This window comes from Prunus mume, linkage group LG2 (assembly GCF_029339155.1).
Source record: "Prunus mume cultivar Tortuosa linkage group LG2, ASM2933915v1, whole genome shotgun sequence".
Lineage (NCBI taxonomy): Eukaryota > Viridiplantae > Streptophyta > Magnoliopsida > Rosales > Rosaceae > Prunus > Prunus mume.
Window position 1 is genome coordinate 5737645 of NC_142699.1, and position 19979 is coordinate 5757623.

Consider the following 19979-nt stretch of genomic DNA (forward strand, 5'->3'; position numbering starts at 1 on the left):
ATAGAAAATCTGAACCGATCACCTAATCTAGAATCTTTTATCCTAGACCTTGATAGTATGTTGAACACAGAAAACAACCCTTTCCGTCCACCAGCATTTGTGCCTACTTGTTTGTCTTCACACATTAGGATAATCTCCATGAAGGGGTTCCAAGGAAAACGTCATGACATGGATGCGACTAAGTATTTGTTGAAGTTTGATTTGGTTATGAATAAAATGACTGTTTCTACTGCTACTATTGTTGGTGTTGTCACTCATTCCCTCCCGAAATAGGAGATATACAAGGAAATTTCAATGTTTAAATGTGGTTCATAGAGTTGCCATGTTCAAGTTCTATGAGATGCAATAAAGGTCTCAGTTTCACATCAGTTCAAGGATTTCTCCGAGTTTGTTCTATACTTTCTGAGTTTGAAAATGTCAATTTCATTTGTTTCTTTCACTCATCTGTTAGATTAAAGTGGACATTATATTAGTAGTGATTTAATCCAACTTATTTTGGAACTTTGAATTTTTTGTACAACTCCATGATCTTTTTTGGTCATTGAATTGTTGGTTTTCTAGCTTTCGTGGAACTCCAACAATTTGACAGCTTTTACATGTCGATATTTTATTTTTCAATTTGGGGTTTCAGACTTTCAGTCAATTGCAGTGATAAAAAAATTGGCCTAAGCAGGCACTAGGCTGCTAGGTGGGCTCTAGGCTGCTAGGCGGGCACTAGGCAGCTAGGCAAGTTTGGTCTCTTTTCAATGCCAAGCTCGGAGTATGAAGTCTCTGTCTTTACATACATTGAAAGAGCCCAATCCAATCAAATCAACCCAGCAGCCGAAATCGAAGAAAAAAAAATATAAAAGCTTGAGTTGAGAGAGAGGCTCAAGACCGAGTCTTTAAAGCTTGGAAACGGCTGTGACTCTGACTGCAAGCTTCGTGTTCGTTTCTCTATCCCTAAACCATGAATATTTTTAAAGAGTATAGCCGCTCGACTATACGTTTTTAATTTTTAAAATTTTAAAGTGTATAACCGCACAGCAATACCTTTAAAATGTTCAAATATATTTAAAAAGTACAGCCGATACTCTTTAAATATACAATTTTGTCATATGATTTTAGGGTTTAGGGCTAAGATACCACTTTAGCCCATAGGGCTAGAGTTGTTCATTCAATTACTTTGTTTATACAAGTGATATTAGGGAATGAGAATTTAAATTCTTTCTGATACCTCACATTCTAATGATTTCCAGCTATTAGTCCATTGGGCAAGAATAAAAAATGAATTTTATTTATAACAAATAATACAGGTTAAACCCATAAATACCACCCAAAAAAAAATTATATCTGCCAACATTTTGTGGATAAAAGAATGTTAAATTTCATAGTACAAAATTGCATGTATAGTAATTTACTTTCTAAATTGTATCCATCGTAATTATGAACTAAACCCAATTATAGCCTTCTTCTTATTGCACTTGACAACCCTGCTATTCTACTACGAGATATATCAGTCCGCGTGGCTAATAGTTAAAATAGCTAACCACTTAAAAGGTGGTTCCTTCAGCAATGCTCTCTATTTTAGCTAACCTAAAATATTTATTATTTTAAAATCATTAAAAAATTTAAAAGAAAGAACTCAAAATGAAAAGTAGCCCACTACCGAACCTTTCTTTTTCTTTTCTCTCTCTCTTGCGCACCTTCTAGCTTTTTCTTCTCTCTCTCTCTCTCTCTCTCTCTCTCTCTCTCCTGCGCAGCTTTCAGATTTGGTGAGCCTTGAATTTCTCTCTCCTTCTTGCTAGATGTAGTGAGCCAACATGGCGAGATCGGTAGCGAAGCTGCTGGAGCGTTGTTTTTCCTTCTTTTTCGCTAAAATACTAAAATTTCCTCGAGGCCATTGACAAGTGAGAACATCATTTTTTTTTATGCTTCCTATAATCTATACATAACAATCTTATAAAAAAAGAACTATGTTCTGCATGTTTTTGGTTCATTCTTGACAGCAATTGTCGCTCCAAGGCCTTAGATACCCTCATGAAGGATCTCAAAGTTTTTGCCGAAGGTAATGAGGAACTGTTCAAAGAAATGCATCAAATGTGTATGGGTTCAATCCAACAGCGATCATAAGGCACTCTCTATGTGTGGAGATATAATGTCTATGATGAAGACTATGATGAAGGAAAATGCTAGATCATTATTCATTATCATATAAATAAGGTACAACAAGCACCATATATGTATCTCTTCAATATGATTGATATATTTGCCAATGATCCTCGTACAACAACTTGTTTAAGAATTGAAGAAATATTATTACATAACATTCTATAGTACTATTAGCTACTATATTTTCACATCAGAAAAATACTAAGATACAAATTCAAAAAATCATTGGTCTTATCATCGACCTCGAGGGTCTTGCCATCTGTTGGTACTAAGCAATGAATCCCATCCTTTATCTACAATTAAGAATCCCATCCTTTATTTGACGGTCATTCGTGTTCAGCTCAACACATGACCTCTATCAAATACAAGGGCATTATCAATTCTCACAAGAACAAGGACACTCTTCATGCTGTTCTCTGAGTTGTAAGTGACATTTTGCAAGTTGCAGGACATTCATTGGAGACGTGCTGCAGAGAAGGATTCGATCAACTGATATGTTGTATGGCACATTCGAATCATGATCCACTGGGGAAACAACAGGCAGCTGCTGGAAATGATTACTGTTTAGATGATCATTTCCTTCATTCTCATTGCCTGGAAAGGGCTGTCGTTGTATTTCAGTGCTCATGTCATTTATATTGACAGGGAAGCTTGTATTGCAGCCAAAACCAAGCAGGGTGTCTTGCTCCAGTGAAATGTTGCATTGGGCTGTGATATAATCAATCAATTGTTGGTCATCAGAAATGTGAAAATGAAAAGGATATATAGGTACCCAGAGTCCAAGGACAGAGAAGAAGGAAGATGGGCAAGAAGATCATAGGAATTTGTTCTTGAGCGCTGCATTGTATCTCTGCACGGAAGGACTGGATAAACTGGAAAAATAAGTTCATTTCCTCCATTAGTCTGAGTGTTCTCATCAGCCCCAGAAAAACAACAATCTATCAACTCAATAAACCTAAAAAATAATAAAATAAAATAAAAATTAGCCAATCTAAAAATTAGTCACAAAAAGAAACATGAATTAGTGACTGTTAATTAAAAGGTTCCTCTTAACCTTTGGTCTTCACTCAATTTCCAAATAACACAATAATCCTAGCCTTTCAAACCCACAGGGGGCCTAAGCCTCTCAGTCAGATTTTGCATAATGATGGCATATCTACAGAGAATTTATTCAATAATGGATATTTCTTTAAAGAACAATCTATCGAATCTCATAATATGCAGAGATAATAATATTCCAAAAGCCACAAGAGACCTCAATTTCTGAAATTCTTGTTACAATAATTCCTCAAAAGCTCCTTCACCCAGCCAGTCATGGCCAAAACCAAAAGTTCCAGCCATCTGTATAAACAGAAACCAAAAGGCATAAAAGTAAGACAATTTGTAACAGTTATAAGTGAAAACAATAACCGATTACAGCTAGCCAACGTGCTAATCTAACGATTCCAGAGTAAAAAGTCGAATCCAACCACTACATTAAACTACCCACGTACAAAACAAGAAGAAAAACAGATTCGGATCAAACACTTTCCTCAAATTACACCAACCAGCAGTGACACAAAAAAAACAACAGATTATAGTGCAACTGCAAGCCCATTCCCAGATCTTTAATATTGACTGATAAGAAATCCACAATAACTGAGTCAAAATGGTACTCCTTAACGATATGGCATGAAAATTAGAAAATACTATCAAGTAAATGAGCCAAGTTTCGACCCTGCATTCATAACATTGTAGCAAATTCACAATCAGACCATTCAAACCAACAGGAAGAGAAACTAAACAGAAAATAATTCCAATTATGGTAGCAAAACTCACAAGACAGAAAATAATCCCCAAGTCAGCAAATTTTGTATTTAGGGTTCCCATGACTTGTGCTTGCTTCGGCTTCCAAATCTCAATCTCAAGCTCAAATTTGCAGGTAAACTTTTTCAATTTCGGGTTGCAGACTTTCAGTCAATCGCAGTGTTCAAAAAATGGGCTAGGCGGACGGCTAGGCGGCTAGGCGGCTGGGCGGGCGCTAGGTGGCTGGGCTGGCCTCCTAGGCGGGTTGGGTCATTTTCCGGGGCCGAACAAGGAGGACCAAGCAGCCGAAACTTGACTGCGTCTGCAAGCTCCGTCTTATGCATCACCCAACAGAAGAATTCAGCAATCAATGCGCCACAAACGTGCATAACACAATTAAATTGATTAGTATAAGGTTATTTTAGCAAAACTACAAATGAACGGTGTTACCGAACTCCGACAGATACTGTTTGAATGCATCTGGATTTCCAGTTTCTATTAAATCCATTCCCATCCCCAAAGCCTCAATAGATTTGTGTACAGAAAAGAGAGAGTGAATTGTTGGGAAGAGCTAACCTTTACGTTGTTGATAAACGTGAGTCGCTAAAACCCCAGCTTGATGTATTTGCAGACACGCCAGACCCGCCAGGAAACAAGAAATCTAAATGAAAAAAACGCCATTCAAGTTTTCCAAAAATCGGCCGCCTAGGCGGACTAGGAGGGCTGGGCGGGTCCTCTTTTCTTTCTTTTTTTTTTTTTTGTAAAAAATTTATAAATAAATAGTTGAGCCGCACGGCTATACTCTTTAAATAATATATATATAACGGCTATACTTCTCAAATACTGCACAAGGTTCATTCTTTCTTATGGAACGGATATGCCTGGCTTCCAATCAGTGTCGTTGGCCAATCACGACTAGTGTAAATTTCGATCAACACCCGTTTCACACCTAAGCTTTAGGTTCACTCTCTGATTTTGGAACATGGCTAGAAGAGAAGTAAAACTTAAAATCTAAACTCAATATCCTAACATATCAACCCTGTCAAGAATGGAGTGCACTTAAAATCAAAGTTCCATACCCTAAACTCTGTCAAGGATGGAGTGCAACTTTTGTTTCTCTTTGCCACCACTCACCAAGAGCCACTTTTTTGTATGAATGTATTGATAGGATTATCACACAATTATGATGGGTCGAGATTGAGTCTAGATGATCTTGATCACATTTCAACCTTCTCACTTAAGCCAAAACTCACCAATCTCTCTTTGACAAAGAAGGTCAAGAGGATTGATCATGATCACTAGTTATAAGTTTGGGCTCCAGTGGGATTGAATCTCTAACAAAAATTAAAGATAAACAATATATGATCTGATCAGCAACTAAATATAAGAAATTGGAGGGTATCCATTATTAGTGGAAATCGGAGGGTATCCATTATTAATGCATATTTACTTGAGTTAAACATCAAATAGCATCACCATCAACTCGGTATGAAATAGAAATAACAAGGATATCTTTAGGACCTTCGTCCTGATGAACTCAATAAATAGCATCACCATCATAAATTCAGAATCACCAACGAATAATGAAAAATTGTTAATTAAATTTAGTCATAATCTGAATGTTTAATCAATTGAAACAACGTGTTCATATACTTGAAGAAGTGCTAGCAGTGCACTAATCCGAGAGAAGATGAAATCCATTCCCTAAGGGTTCGAACATTCAACATTGTTTCAGTTGTTGTAAAGGTCTTCAAAACTACCACAACTGCAAATATCAAAAGAATATAAATGAACGATAAGAAACCCCACATAGAGCTTAGATTACAAAAGTCAATATTTGGTGATATAAATAAACTTAATGCTTACCGAGGGTAGTTTCTGGGTTTAACCTTGCAATATTTATGGCAACATTAATAGGATCAACGTTTGCAAGACTGCACACTGAGGAAAACAAATTATTAGAATACCAGCTATACTTAGGGTTTTTTTTATAAATAAAAATAGTATAGCCGACCGGTTTTACTATTTAAAACAGTATAGCTGTGTAGCTATACTAGTTTGGACATGTGGCGAAATGGGCGCAGCTCGGTGGTCTTTAAAAATAATAATAGTATAGCAGACCTATACACTAATTTTTAATAATAAAAATAGTATCGTTGTGCGGCTATGCTACAGCTTTTACTATTAAAAATAGTATAGCAGCTATACTATTTTTGACACGGCAGGAGCTTGGAACCAGTGTGGTCTTTTTATTATAAATAGTATAGCCACTGGCTATACTACGTGGACACGTGAAATGGGCGACAGGCACCGGTGGGTCCCTCTTTTTAACATAATAGTATAGCCGCACGGCTTGACTCGGGTTTTTTATATAATAAAATAGTATCGCCGAGCGGCTATACTAGGGTTGTTATCTTTTTTTTTTACTAATTTTGACACATGGCAAAGCAGAGCTAGGCACTAGGTGGCGATAATCTTTTTATTATTATAATTAGTATTGACACTATGATTTTTTCCATTTTTTGCCCTTTTTTTTCTAGTGACCTTAGGTATAAAAGGAATAAAACCAAAAAGGAAAATAAAGAAATTCAACAAAAGGAATTCTCTTCTGCATTTACCATATTAATCAAATTGGTTAGGCTACAAATGGGCTCGATACATTAATTCGGAACCACACAAAGCCTCATTTAGTTTCGTATTTGGCAAATTGTCCCTCAATAGATAACAAAAGTAAGAATAATTTGACAAATCGAAAACCAAAGGGGCAAAAGTGACTCAATTAAAACAACATGGACCTTAGTGGTAAAAGTTAAAAACCACAGGAACCAAAAGTAACTTTTTCCCTTTCAAAAAGGGTTTATGAAGTTTAGGGTTTGGGAAGAATTAGAGATGGGGCCTATTGGGTGTTTTGAAGAGGTCACTAAACTCAATTATTAGTTGCAGAGGTCACTCAACTATGTGTTTCGTTGCACCAGTAGTCCTTCTGTCAAGTCCATTAGTTTTTTCCGTTTAAAATGATGACGTGGCAAGCATCCGAGGGGCAATCTGACTTTTCGCTTAGCCTTCTTCAACATCTGATTGTTGCAATTCGAGAACAACCAATACAGGCTCTACCCTTTTTTGCAATTCAACACCGGGAGGCTTGATAACATGTTTGAGCTTACCTTCCTGGTTCAATATCAAGAGCTAGGTGTACAGAATTCGATTAGAGATGACGGGGAGGCCTTGGGACCAAGGCTCGAGCTCTTGATGAGATAAAGCTTCGGATTTTTTGAGCGTGGACTTCTTGGGCACTCGCTTTTTCTCTTTGACGGAGGCTATGCCAGTTGGGATTTGGGGGAGAGCGGTGGAGATTACAGTGAGAGTCACAAAAAGCTTGAGGAAATCGAAATTGGGTTTCTGGGTTTTATCGTTTTCATCATTATCATCCGTGGTTGAGAGATGGGAGAAAATGGAGGACGGAGTGAGAGGTTTTGGTGGGTTTTTATTGAGGGTTTGGGGATAGAGAAGAGAAGATGAGCAAGAGCCCAGAAGGCATTGGCAAGCCATGGAGTTTTGGTTTGATGTGAAAATATTGGGAGGTTGGACATTGTAGACTTGAAAAGACAAATTTGCCCACGAAATTGACACCACGTTAGCCAGACTTGATGGAAGGATTACTGGTGTAACGAAACACATAGTTGAGTGACCTCTGGAACTAATAATTGAGTTCAGTGACCCAAATGCAAATACGGGTATAGTTGAGGGACCATTGCTACAAAAAACCCTAAATATTTTTTTAATTAGACAAACTAGTGGTGAGGCATTGGATTGAATTTATTAACTATGGCAAGCGGTGAAAAAATCAGAAAAATTGAAATGACAGCGACCAAATTTGATAGCGAGCCAAAAAGTGAGTTTAGCACAACCAAAACAATGTCATGTATCCTAACTTCATTATGATGACTCTTTAACTAGCATTGCAACAGTGACAAAAACATGTTGTGGCAACACATCTAATATGACAAAGAATATAAATTCCACTCTTTTTTCAAAATATTAATGATCAGAACGCCCAGAAGTACTTTCATGTAGACATCTCACCAACCCATAAACACTTTGGTAGGGATTGTACAGTGAAATTGGATTATTGATCATTGAGACAACTATTCTCTGGTTGTACTTAAGTTAGGTAGGCTTCTCATTTCCTTGTGTAAAAGCTATATTGAGGACCGAATTTCCGGAATCAAACGAACCCGTGGAATTCCTAACATCACCCCGATGTCGGGCCCACTTCTGAAAACCATAACCTCTTTCTCTTCAAAGAATACAGTACGAGACTTTCTGCTGAAATTTCGCATAGTCTTCGACAGGACCCGCCCCCGAACCCGAGGCGGATCCGTCTTGGTGCCGACATATACCGATGCCGGGCCCACTTACTAAAACCCAAGACATCCTACCAAAATTTTGGCGTAGTCTCCCCAAAATGCCCAAACCAACAATAAACAACCGCAATAATTTACATCAATATACAACCCAACTGCACAAAGATGCTTTTACATACTACAATCCAACACAAAATGGCCTCCGCCTCAAGTAGTAGCCTAACATGGGCAATAACAGCGTCTACAGAATTTGTTTACAACAAACAGGGAGTAGAAAGAATTTATACAGACCCTATCAACAGACGACAAGTTCGGAGCTCGTGACTTGCTCGAATGCCTTCAGGAGCAACTCTCGTCTGGGGGGCGCAAAACAGAAAGATGTGAGTGGACAGAAATAAAGTTTCACTTTAAATCAACATAGTAACCCCACCATGTAAAAATAATGCTCTAGCATGCAGTTTCACAATTCAGAAACCAAAAACTCAAACACAAAATCCCAAAGTCCAAAACAACTCCACAACTCAAATCCACAACTCAATTCCCAAAATATATGCAACTCTCAACAACCCGTAAATACCCATATATAAATATACATATGGCTAGGACTCTAGTATAGTATATATACTCCACTCCAAACTAATGTACCGGGGAGACAATCCAACCGGGGGATTGTTAGCTGGTACGCAGGATTTCCGAACACTAACCCGCGTCCAGGATGAGTAGTCCAACCGGGACGGAACTCCATAGCTCACACGCGGCACGCCAACGACACGTGTAGCTCACAAATCTCATATCAAGTCCTACGCAGCGCAGACAGTATCATCACCCCACCGCACTGCCAACGACGTGTGTGATGATACTCAAGCAATATACATACTTCCCATACGCCGGCACGCCAACGACACGTATGGAAAGTGTCTCACACACCGGCACGCCAACGCCATGTGTGAGACCCAGAATCTCATGGCTTCCCACCCCACCAAGATCGCCAACGACGTGTGTGGGAAGCCTAGTAACTAGGGAATGGTACTCACCTACCATACTCATACATCTCACAACCATCCATCAAACTCCTATCTTTCCACAATCTCACCACAACAACCTCTCATACACTATACATAGACAATATAGATAGCCATCCCAAAATCCATATCAACATAATCATCGTACTCAAATATATATGTCTATACTCAAAATATATAGCCAAGACATATAAACATATTCAAATCATCAACCAAAGACTTATTAAATCAAAGTCACCATCATTTAAAGTATATGCACAAAACTTTCATAATTAAAAACCATGCATATGCTTAAAACAAAGTCCACTCACAAGTAATCCCAAGCTGCCCGGCCCCGTGAGGGTCCCTGCTGCGAGTGATCAACCAAGTACCTATTCCAAGATACAAATCCTTGATTAACCTCACGTACTTCCAAAACAGAAATTCACGAAAGGAAATACTTAAATCCCCAAGTTCCGGTGCGCTCACGTCCAAAGGAACATCCTAAGGTCCGGTTGATTGAATTCGCTTCCCAATCGCACGGTAATCGCGATTCCCAAACTTCAAATTATTGAATCGGAGCATCCGGGGCTCCAATTCACGATCCGCGAATTCCTACAGGTTTCCAAGAGTACCTAGATCAACATACTTCAATCTGGAAACGATCCAACGGTCAGAACTTATCGAACACGGATAACGCACAATATGCGAAATCCGTTCGATAGTCAAACGATATCCAAATTGAGATCCGCGAAATCCTACGCACTCGTGACAACCTAAGGATCTCAACAGGATGAAAAACAACTTCACCCACCTTGCCCACGCCGCCACACGCGCCGGCAGCTGCTGGTGTGTTGAGAGATTTCGCGACGGAAAATCTCCAAACCAACGTTCACCCTTCCAATCCTAGATACTACTCGAAGAAAGGAGCAACTTTTTCAACTACGGCAACGCGTCCAATTCGACGGCAAGTGGTCGGAATTTCAAATTGAAATCCGCCAAAACCTAGGTTTCCAATTCGAGAATTTAACTGCAAATATATCAAAACCTATCCCACACCAGCTAGAACACACAAAATGGATGAGAAACCTCACCTTACCGTCGGAAATGGTGGTGGAGGAGAGAGATCGAGCGGCTGGAAGTTCCGGCCCGCCACGCTTCGCATTTTCCGCGAGTCCCGAGGGTTTCGGTGTCTTTGGCCGGGAAGAGAGAGGGAGAAGTCATGTTCGAACGGACCGGTCTCTCGGACGGGTGGTCGGAGGTGGCGGCCGTGTGTGGTGGTTTCCGATCGGTGAAAGTGACGGAAGGGAAAATTGCAAGGAGAAGAAGAAGACGCGGGAGGAAGAGAGAGAAAGTGAGGGTAAATGTGAAAATCTGATTTTACCCCAAACTAACTTCGAAATAATTACGGTTCGCCACCGAACAAGTTTTGATCGCCAAAGCTTCGTTAAATCTCCGATTCGTGCCACCGCTCACGGTTTCGTCTCAGTACCACCTACACAACCACACCACTCACGGTCCCAAAATCTTCCCGGATAAGAAAGTGACCAAAATCACCCTTAACCCAGGAGTAATTTAATATTTTCCCTAATTAAATTAAATAGGAAAATAAACGGAGTCGGGGTGTTACATTCTACCCTCCTTATAGAAATTTCGTCCCCGAAATTCACATACCAGTCAATGGAAGAGATAAGGATACTTGGCCCGCATCCGCCTTCGGGTTCCCAAGTAACTTCTTCAACAGTTTGGCTTCTCCACAAGACTTTCACTACCGGGATGGATCTAGAACGCAACTTCTGTTCTTTCCTATCCAAGATCTGTACGGGTTGTTCCTTATACGTCAAATCTTCTTCTAACTCCACAGGTTGGTATTCCAATACATGGGAAGGATCTGGCATGTATTTCCGGAGCATAGATACATGGAATACATCATGAACTTGAGATAGCTCTGGAGGTAAGGCTAGTCTGAAGCCACAGTGTCCAATTCGCTCCGTGATCTCATAAGGTCCAATGTAACGAGGGCTTAACTTCCCACGTTTCCCAAATCTCATCACACCCTTCCAAGGAGATAACTTTAGAAAGACCCAATCCCCAATTGCAAACTCAAGATCCTTGGACCTGTTATCTGCATAACTCTTCTGTCGGTCTTGTGCAATTTTCAACTTCTCTTTTATAATCTTCACCTTCTCATTTGTTACTCGGATACTATCCACTTTTTCCAGTTTCTTGTCACCCACTTCATTCCAACAAATAGGAGTCCTGCACTGCCTCCCATACAACGCCTCATAAGGAGCCATCCCAATACTCGAATGATAGCTGTTATTATAAGCGAACTCCACCAAGGCAAGGTGAACATCCCATGCATCCTTAAACAGTAACACACAGGACCTCAACATGTCCTCCAGAGTCGGATAGTCCTTTCCGATTGTCCATCGGTTTGTGGGTGAAAAGCAGTACTGAATTGCAATCTAGTACCCATAGCTTCTTGCAAACACCTCCAAAATCGAGAAGTGAATCTAGGATCCCTGTCCGATACAATGGACACAGGTGCTCCATGCAATCTGATAATCTCATCCACAAAAAGTTTTGCCAACCTTGTCAAAGGATAGGTCTCCTTAATGGGTAGGAAATGAGCAGACTTGGTAAGTCTATCCATTATCACCCAAATTCCATCATGACCCTTTGAAGTACGTGGAAGCTTAAAAACAAAATCCATGGTAATACGCTCCCACTTCCATTCAGGAATCTGAAGTGGTTGCATGAGTCCCGATGGCTTCCGCTCTGCCTTCACTTGTTGACATATCAAACATCCGCCACATACTTAACAATGTCTCCCTTCATATGCCATGAATAATATGCCCGAAGGCCCGGTACATCTTCGTACTACCCGGATGCATGGTATAAGTAGAGCAATGAGCTTCCTCCATGATTTCTCTTTTCAACTCAACATTCTTACCAGGTACACATAGACAAGCTCCTTTTACCAAGGCTCCGTCTCCCCTTATAGCATAATCCTTCCGCGTCCCATTCTCTACTTCTCCCCTTATCCTACAGAGTACAGGATCTTCCAACTGGCCTGCAATTACCCGTTCCACCATAATGGGTCTCACATGCAAGCTAGCAAGGATTCCACCTTGTTGAGTCATCTCCATTTCTACTCCATCTTTCCGTAGTTCCACCAACAACGGAAGATAGGCCGCCTTAATATGTGCTAAGTTCGCAGTGCCTTCCTACTCAATGCATCTGCAACCACATTAGCTCGGCCTGGGTGATACTCAATCGTACAATCATAATCCTTGATCAATTCCAACCAACGCCGTTGTCTCATATTCAGTTCCTTCTGGGTAAAGAAATACTTGAGGCTCTTATGATCCGTGAAAATCTGACAGGTCTCACCATACAAATAATGTCGCCAAATCTTCGTGAGCAAACACTATGCGGCAAGTTCCAAGTCATGGATCGATAATTTCGCTCATGCTTTTGAGTTGCCTCGAGGCATAAGCAATCACCCGGTCATGTTGCATCAAAACACATCCCAATCCCTGTAAAGATGCATCATCAGATCACAAAGCCCCCCGAGTTATCGGGAAGAGCCAAGACAGGTGGTCAACCGCTTCTTCAACTCCAAAACTCGTTCGCACTCTTCCGTCCACTCAAATGCAACATCCTTCCTTGTCAACCGCGAGAGAGGTGTTGCTATCGAAGAAAACCCTTCCACAAATCGACGATAGTAACCTGCTAACCCCGAAAACTTCGCACTTCCGTTACACTTGTGGGTTGTACCCAATTCACAATAGCCTCAATCTTCTGTGGGTCCACGTAAATCCCTTCCGTTAAGATTACATGTCCAAGGAACACCACTCTATCCAGCCAAAACTGACACTTGCTAAATTTGGCATAGAGTTGCTTCCTTCTTAAAGTCCTCAATACCAACCTCAGGTGCTTCTTATGCCCTTCCAAAGTCTTAGAATAAACCAAGATATCATCTATGAACACAATCACAAAGTGATCCAAATAAGGTCGAAACACTCTGTTCATGAGATCCATAAATGCTGCTGGAGCATTCACAACCCGAACGGCATCACCAAAAATTCATAATGTCCATACCGCGTTCAATGCGGTTTGGGACATCCTCTTCTCTGATCCTCAATCGATGGTATCCTGACTCGATCAATCTTAGAGAAATACTTGCATCCTTCAACCGATCAAACAAATCATCAATCCGCGGCAAAGGATACCGGTTACGTATTGTCACCTTATTCAACCGGTAATCAATACATAACCTCATGGTCCCATCCTTCTTCCTTACAAACAACACGGTGCACCCCATGGGGAAACACTAGGTCGGATGAAACCCATATCTACTAATTCCTGCAACTGAATCTTCAACTCCCTGAGTTCAGCTGGTGCCATCCTATAAGGAGTTAGATAGATAGGATTGGTGCCCTAAGAAGTTCAATAGTGAACTCAATTTCCCTTTCAGGAGGTAACCCAGGAAGATCATCGAAAGACATCGAAACTCACTAACAACAGGAATATCTTCCAGATTCAAGGTGATCTCTCGGGTGTCGATGATATGAGCTAGAAATCCTTCACATCCTTTCTCGAGTAATTTCTTAGCTGTAATAGCAGCGGAGATAAGGCAAGTAGGAGAATTCTACGCCTCTTCCCCCCGGAAAATCACTTTAGCCGCCGTCCCGACTCTCTGTAATGTCACTTCCTTCCAGTAATAATCCACGGACGCATGATGCTTCTCTAGCCAATCCATCCCCAAGATGATATCCAAATCCACTAATTCTAAAGGGATCAAATTGGCTTCCAACCATGCATCTTCTACTTGAACATAGCATTCTCTGAATACCCGGTCTGCAAACATGACTTCCCCTGTGGGTAGAGAAATACTAAAACTTCCTGTCATAGGTGTCGGCCTCACACCGACATAGTGTACGAAATTGTGTGCTACGAAGAATGTGGCCCCCGGGTCAATTAAAACACGAGCAAGATAGCCGAAAATAGGGATCATACCAGAATCACGTCCGAGGGCCTGTGCCTCCCGCGGTCATAGAGAACACCCTAGCTCGAGTGGTAGAACGCCCAGCCGACCCTTGAATTTCTCGCCACTTCTTCCCGAGAAGATGACGGTGCTCCGCCATCGAAGATCCTGCAGAGGAAGTAGCACCACTCACTGATGTCGACCCATGGTACCCGCCTCGCTGGGCCCCGATCCCGTGACCTTTGACCGTACATCATCGGTAAATCGGTCAGGGCAAAACCTCTTGGTATGCTCCCGATCGTCACAAAATAGCATACTGGGCCGCCGCCAAGCTTGGTTTACCCTTGAAAGGAATTAGGCAATCTTTGCAAAATGCCCCACCTGCCAGAATCGTAACAAGTCAACCTACCGCTCGAGGAGTCCTAGCTGTGCTAGATGCAGCCGCTCAAAATCGAGTCCATGCCGACGAGAACCGATTCTCCCACTACAGGCAATCGATCTCGCCCACCACCATCCACCACTAGCGTAGCCGAACTAGATCTCTCTCTTGATGGACTCGACTTGGGCCACAATCCTCGCGATCTCTCCTGCCTTCCGCACTCCAAGGCACATGTCCTAGATATTGCTGCGCCAGCCTTGAGCTAAAGCTCTCATGTTGGGATACGTGCTAGCAGTAACCACGCATGAATCTCCCACCATAGACCGCTTCAAAACGCCTCAGACCGGTCATCTTCAATAGCCACTAATTCCGCGCAAACCTCGACACATTAAACTTGTGCTCATATTCGCCACCGACATTGATCCTGCTTGGTATACAAAACTCATCTTTTTGGCATAGCGATAGAAAGTGGATAACTGACGTAAAAGATCCTTTGAATTCCTCCTGTAATAGCATGATTCCCATAGCCCTTCTTGCAGCTTTCCACAAAGATAGGCATTCTTTTAATGTAAAGGTAGCCAACGGATTTTATCTTCATCGACACCAGACTCAAAATCTGCTCCACATCGAATCAAGCAAAGCCTCACTCTCTGCGGATCAGGCCACCCATGAACTCTTTGGCCCAGCTCTTTCACCCTTTTAATTTCAACTTTCAGATTACGCCCCGCAGCAGAGTCATGGTGCGGGTGAATTGACTCAAGACATGGCGCAAGTCCAGGCATTCTCTCTCGGCAGTGGAGATGGTGGAGGAGATGGAACCGAGGTGAAGGAGGTGGTGACGGAGATGGTGGTGGAGGATTTGGGCCCCATCTTTGACCACGACTCTGTTCCTCGGTCGGCGTGTTGCCATGGTTCTACACAAAGAAACCATCGAATCATTAGATCAACAATGCAGCAAAAGTGCAAGTGTCGAAGGAAAATGAACCTAATGCTCGATATTGCTGACAGGACTTCTTCCGGAATTTCCAACCGGACAGGCGGATCCGTCTTGGTGCCGACATCATACATCGATGTCGGGCCCACTTACTAAAACCCAAGACATCCTACCAAAATTTTGGCAGAGTCTCCCCAAAATGCCCAAACCAACAATAAACAACCTGCAATAATTTACATCAATATACAACCCAACTCACAAGATGCTTTTACATACTACAATCCAACACAAATGGCCTCCGCCTCAAGTAGTAGCCTAACATGGGTAATAACAGAGGCGTCTCAGAATTTGTTTACAACAAACAGGAGTAGAAAGAATTTATACTGACTCTATCACAGACACAAGTTCGGAGCTCGTGACTTGCTCGAATGCCTTCAGGAGCAACTCAGGTAATAAGCGAAAAAGAGTGTGAGGGTAATAAAGTTTCACTTTAAATCAACATAGTAACCCCACCATGTAAAAATAATGTTTCAGCATGCAGCTTCACAATTCAGAAACCAAAACTCAAACACAAAATCCCAAAGTCCAAAACAACTCCACAACTCAAATCCACAACTCAATTCCCAAAATATATGCAACTCTCAACAACCCGTAAATACCCATATATAAATATACATATGGCTAGGACTCTAGTATAGTATATACTCCACTCCAAACTAATGTACCGGGGAGACAATCCAACCGGGGGATTGTTAGGGTACGCAGGATTTCCGAACACTAACCCGCGTCCAGGGATGAGTAGTCCAACCGGGCGGAACTCCATAGCTCACACGCGGCACCGCCAACGACACGTAGCTCACAAACTCATATCAAGTCCTACGCTGCTGGCAGACAGATTATCACCCCACACGCAGCACGCGCGGTGTGATGATACTCAAGCAATATACATACCCCCATACGCGCAATCGCCACGACACGTATGGAAAGTGTCTCACACACCGATCGCCTTAACGCCATGTGTGAGACTCAGATCTCATGGCATTCCCACCCCACCGGCACTTGCCAACGCGTGTGTGGGAAGCCTAGTAACTAGGGAATGGTACTCACCTACCATACTCATACATCTCACAACCATCCATCAAACTCCTATCTTTCCACAATCTCACCACAACAACCTCTCATACACTATACATAGACAATATAGATAGCCATCCCAAAATCCATATCAACATAATCATCGTACTCAAATATATATGTCTATACTCAAAATATATAGCCAAGACATATAAACATATTCAAATCATCAACCAAAGACTTATTAAATCAAAGTCACCATCATTTAAAGTATATGCACAAAACTTTCATAATTAAAACCATGCATATGCTTAAAACAAAGTCCACTCACAAGTAATCCAAGTTGCCCAGCCCATGAAGGGTCCCCTTCTTCACATGAGTGATCAACCAAGTACCTATTCCAAGATACAAATCCTTGATTAACCTCACGTACTTCCAAAACAGAAATTCACGAAAGGAAATACTTAAATCCCCAAGTTCCTTCGGTGCGCCACACGTCCAAAGGAACATCCTAAGGTCCGGATTCTGATTGATTCGCTTCCTCAATCGCACGGTAATCGCGATTCCCCAAACTTCAAATTATTGAATCGGAGCATCCGGGGCTCCAATTCACGATCCGCGAATTCCTACAGGTTTCCAAGAGTACCTAGATCAACATACTTCAATCTGGAACGATCCAACGGTCAGAACTTATCGAACCCGGATAACGCACAATATGCGAAATCCGTTCGATAGTCAAACGATATCCAAATTGAGATCCGCGAATCCCTACGCACTCGTGACAACCTAAGGATCTCAACAGACGAAAACAACTTCACCCACCTTGCCCACGCTGCGCCACACGCGCCGGCAGCGCGCTGGTGTGTTGAGAGATTTCGCGACGAAAATCTCCAAACCAACGCTCACCCTTCCAATCCTAGATACTACTCAAGAAAGGAGCAACTTTTTCAACTACGGCAACGTCCAATTCGACGGCAAGTGGCCGAATTTCAAATTGAAATCCGCCAAAACCTAGGTTTCAATTCGAGAATTTAACCGCAAATCTATCAAACCTATCCCCAGTACCAGCTAGAACACACAAATGGATGAGAAACCTCACCTTACCGTCGGAAATGGTGGTCTGGAGGAGAGAGATCGAGCGGCTGGAAGTCGGTCAAATTGGGCCCCGCCACGTCGATTTTGAGTCCCGAGGGTTTCGGTATCTTGCCGGGGAGAGAGAGGAGAAGTCTGCGGTTCGAACGGACCGGTCGTCGCTTCGGACGGGTGGTCGGAGGTGGCGGTGTGGTGGTTTCCGATCGTGAACAGTGTGGGAAGGGAAAAATCGCAAGGAGAAGAAGAAGACGCGGGAGGAAGAGAGAAAGTGAGGTAAATGTGAAAATCTGATTTTACCCCAAACTACTTCGAAATAATTACAGTCTCGCCACCCTTACGAACAAGTTTTGATCGCAGCCGTTAAATCTCCGATTCAGCCTACTTTGTCTACGGTTTCGTCTCGGTACCACCTACGCAACCACACCACTCACGGTCCCAAAATCTTCCCGGATAAGAAAGTGACCAAAATCACCCTTAACCCAGGAGTAATTTAATATTTTCCCCTAATTAAATTAAATAGGAAAATAACGGAGTCGGGGTGTTACAGTCTCCCTGTAAATTGAACATTCCCCAAAATTTCCACCTGTATAGAACACATTTAATATCCCAACCGGCAGCACGCACAATATAATTATCAAGCAATTCACATAAATGGCCTCCGGCCTTCTAATATTCCGAAACCAAACTACCAATAAAGTTCTTAAGCCAAAAATACCTTAAACCGGGCAAATATAAGTTTAAGCACACTTATGAATGCCGAAAGCAAAGTTTACAACATCTAACTTCCCGAAATATCTAACATGGGATGTCTAACATCCTAACCCCAACATAATTAGTTTAAGGCATCACCAAAGTGCGCAACATCCAAAATGGCTTTCCTAACCATCTGGACTACAATCACACCATATAGATAAAATTTAGTCCGCCAAGCAAGTCTCAATTCAACCAAGTTCCGAGACCAACAACGAGGTCCAAACCAATCTCAATATATGAGGCTAAAGTTTAGCCCGCGGCTGCACCTAGTAACCCAGGCTGCCTCATTGCCCTTCTTGAGGATCAAGCCACACGTAGTTTTTTCACTAAAACCATTTTCCTCTAAATCACAACTCAACAATACTCACAAAATCTCTCCATACGCCGGAACATCCAAAGTCATGTATGGGGCCTATCCGCACACCGGATAAACCTACGATACGTGAGAACTCATTATCACAATATCACAATATCACCCCTCATACGTCGGAACGCACTCGGCCGCGATGGGGTCCGCAACACGCCGGCTACTCCTACGACACGTGTGACCTCACACAATATCACAGGACGGTACTTACACAGGGTAATCAATATCCGGGGAGGTACATAGGGTAGTGCGTATAGCACTCCAAACTGACATCTAAACTCTTTTATACCTTTGTATACACACATGATTATATATAAATATAAACCTCTATTTTATAAACCTCAACCCTGGAATAGCATCCAAAAATCCCCTAATTCTGAACCGTAACTAATATCGTAATCCCACATAACCAACATACAATCAAGACCCGTCACTATGGTCATTTTAATCTTCCTAAGAAGGTAACACTACCTAGGAAGTCTCACGGTCAATCCCGAGGTCAAACTACCCACCCTTGGTCAAAAGGGCCCACAGTGGCCACGACCTCCAAATTCCAATCTGACAATTCCTATGAGTTCTACAAGGTCTAGGATGCACGTCCGCAAGTGTGGTCCAGATCGGACGGTCGAATCGCTCACGATCGCACGATCGGACGGTCATCGAAACCCTAGCCCTAGGGTTGGCATTTTCGGAGTATCCGGGACTCCGTTTCACGATCCGTCGAATCCTACACGATCCTAGGAATACCTAGATCAACATATTATAAACTCGGGACCATCCAACGGTCTAAACCTAGCGAACCTGGATACGCAATAATAGGCGATATCCGTTTGAGACTCAAACGACGTCCGAAAGCGAGATCCGCGAACTCCTACACACTCGTGACAACTTGAGGATCTCTTCAGAAGGTATTGTAGCTCCACCACTCTTGCCCACGCGCCGCCACACGCGCCGGTAGCGATTGGGTATGTATAGTAAATTCCGGCGACGTAAAATCTCCACATCTCGGCTCAAGACTCCTATCCTAGGTGAATCACTATATTTGGAGTCACTTTTGTTCTTGGGCATACCCCAAAAACTGACCGG

General features: G+C 42.2%; 1 long non-coding RNA gene across 3 annotated transcripts; it reads right to left on the reverse strand.

Annotated features, from left to right (window-relative positions):
- Nucleotides 1-2198: 2198 nt before the first annotated feature.
- Nucleotides 2199-4655, reverse strand: LOC107880431 (uncharacterized). Of its 3 annotated transcripts, XR_016123597.1 has the most exons (5): nucleotides 4513-4655; nucleotides 3970-4271; nucleotides 3407-3492; nucleotides 3206-3307; nucleotides 2199-3106 (listed from the first exon to the last, which is right to left on the reverse strand). It is a non-coding gene; the product is annotated as an uncharacterized LOC107880431 (long non-coding RNA). The 3 variants fall into 3 exon arrangements; XR_016123595.1 differs by lacking the exon at nucleotides 3206-3307; XR_016123596.1 differs by having other exon boundaries at nucleotides 2199-3307.
- Between the last annotated feature and the right edge of the window lie 15324 nt (nucleotides 4656-19979).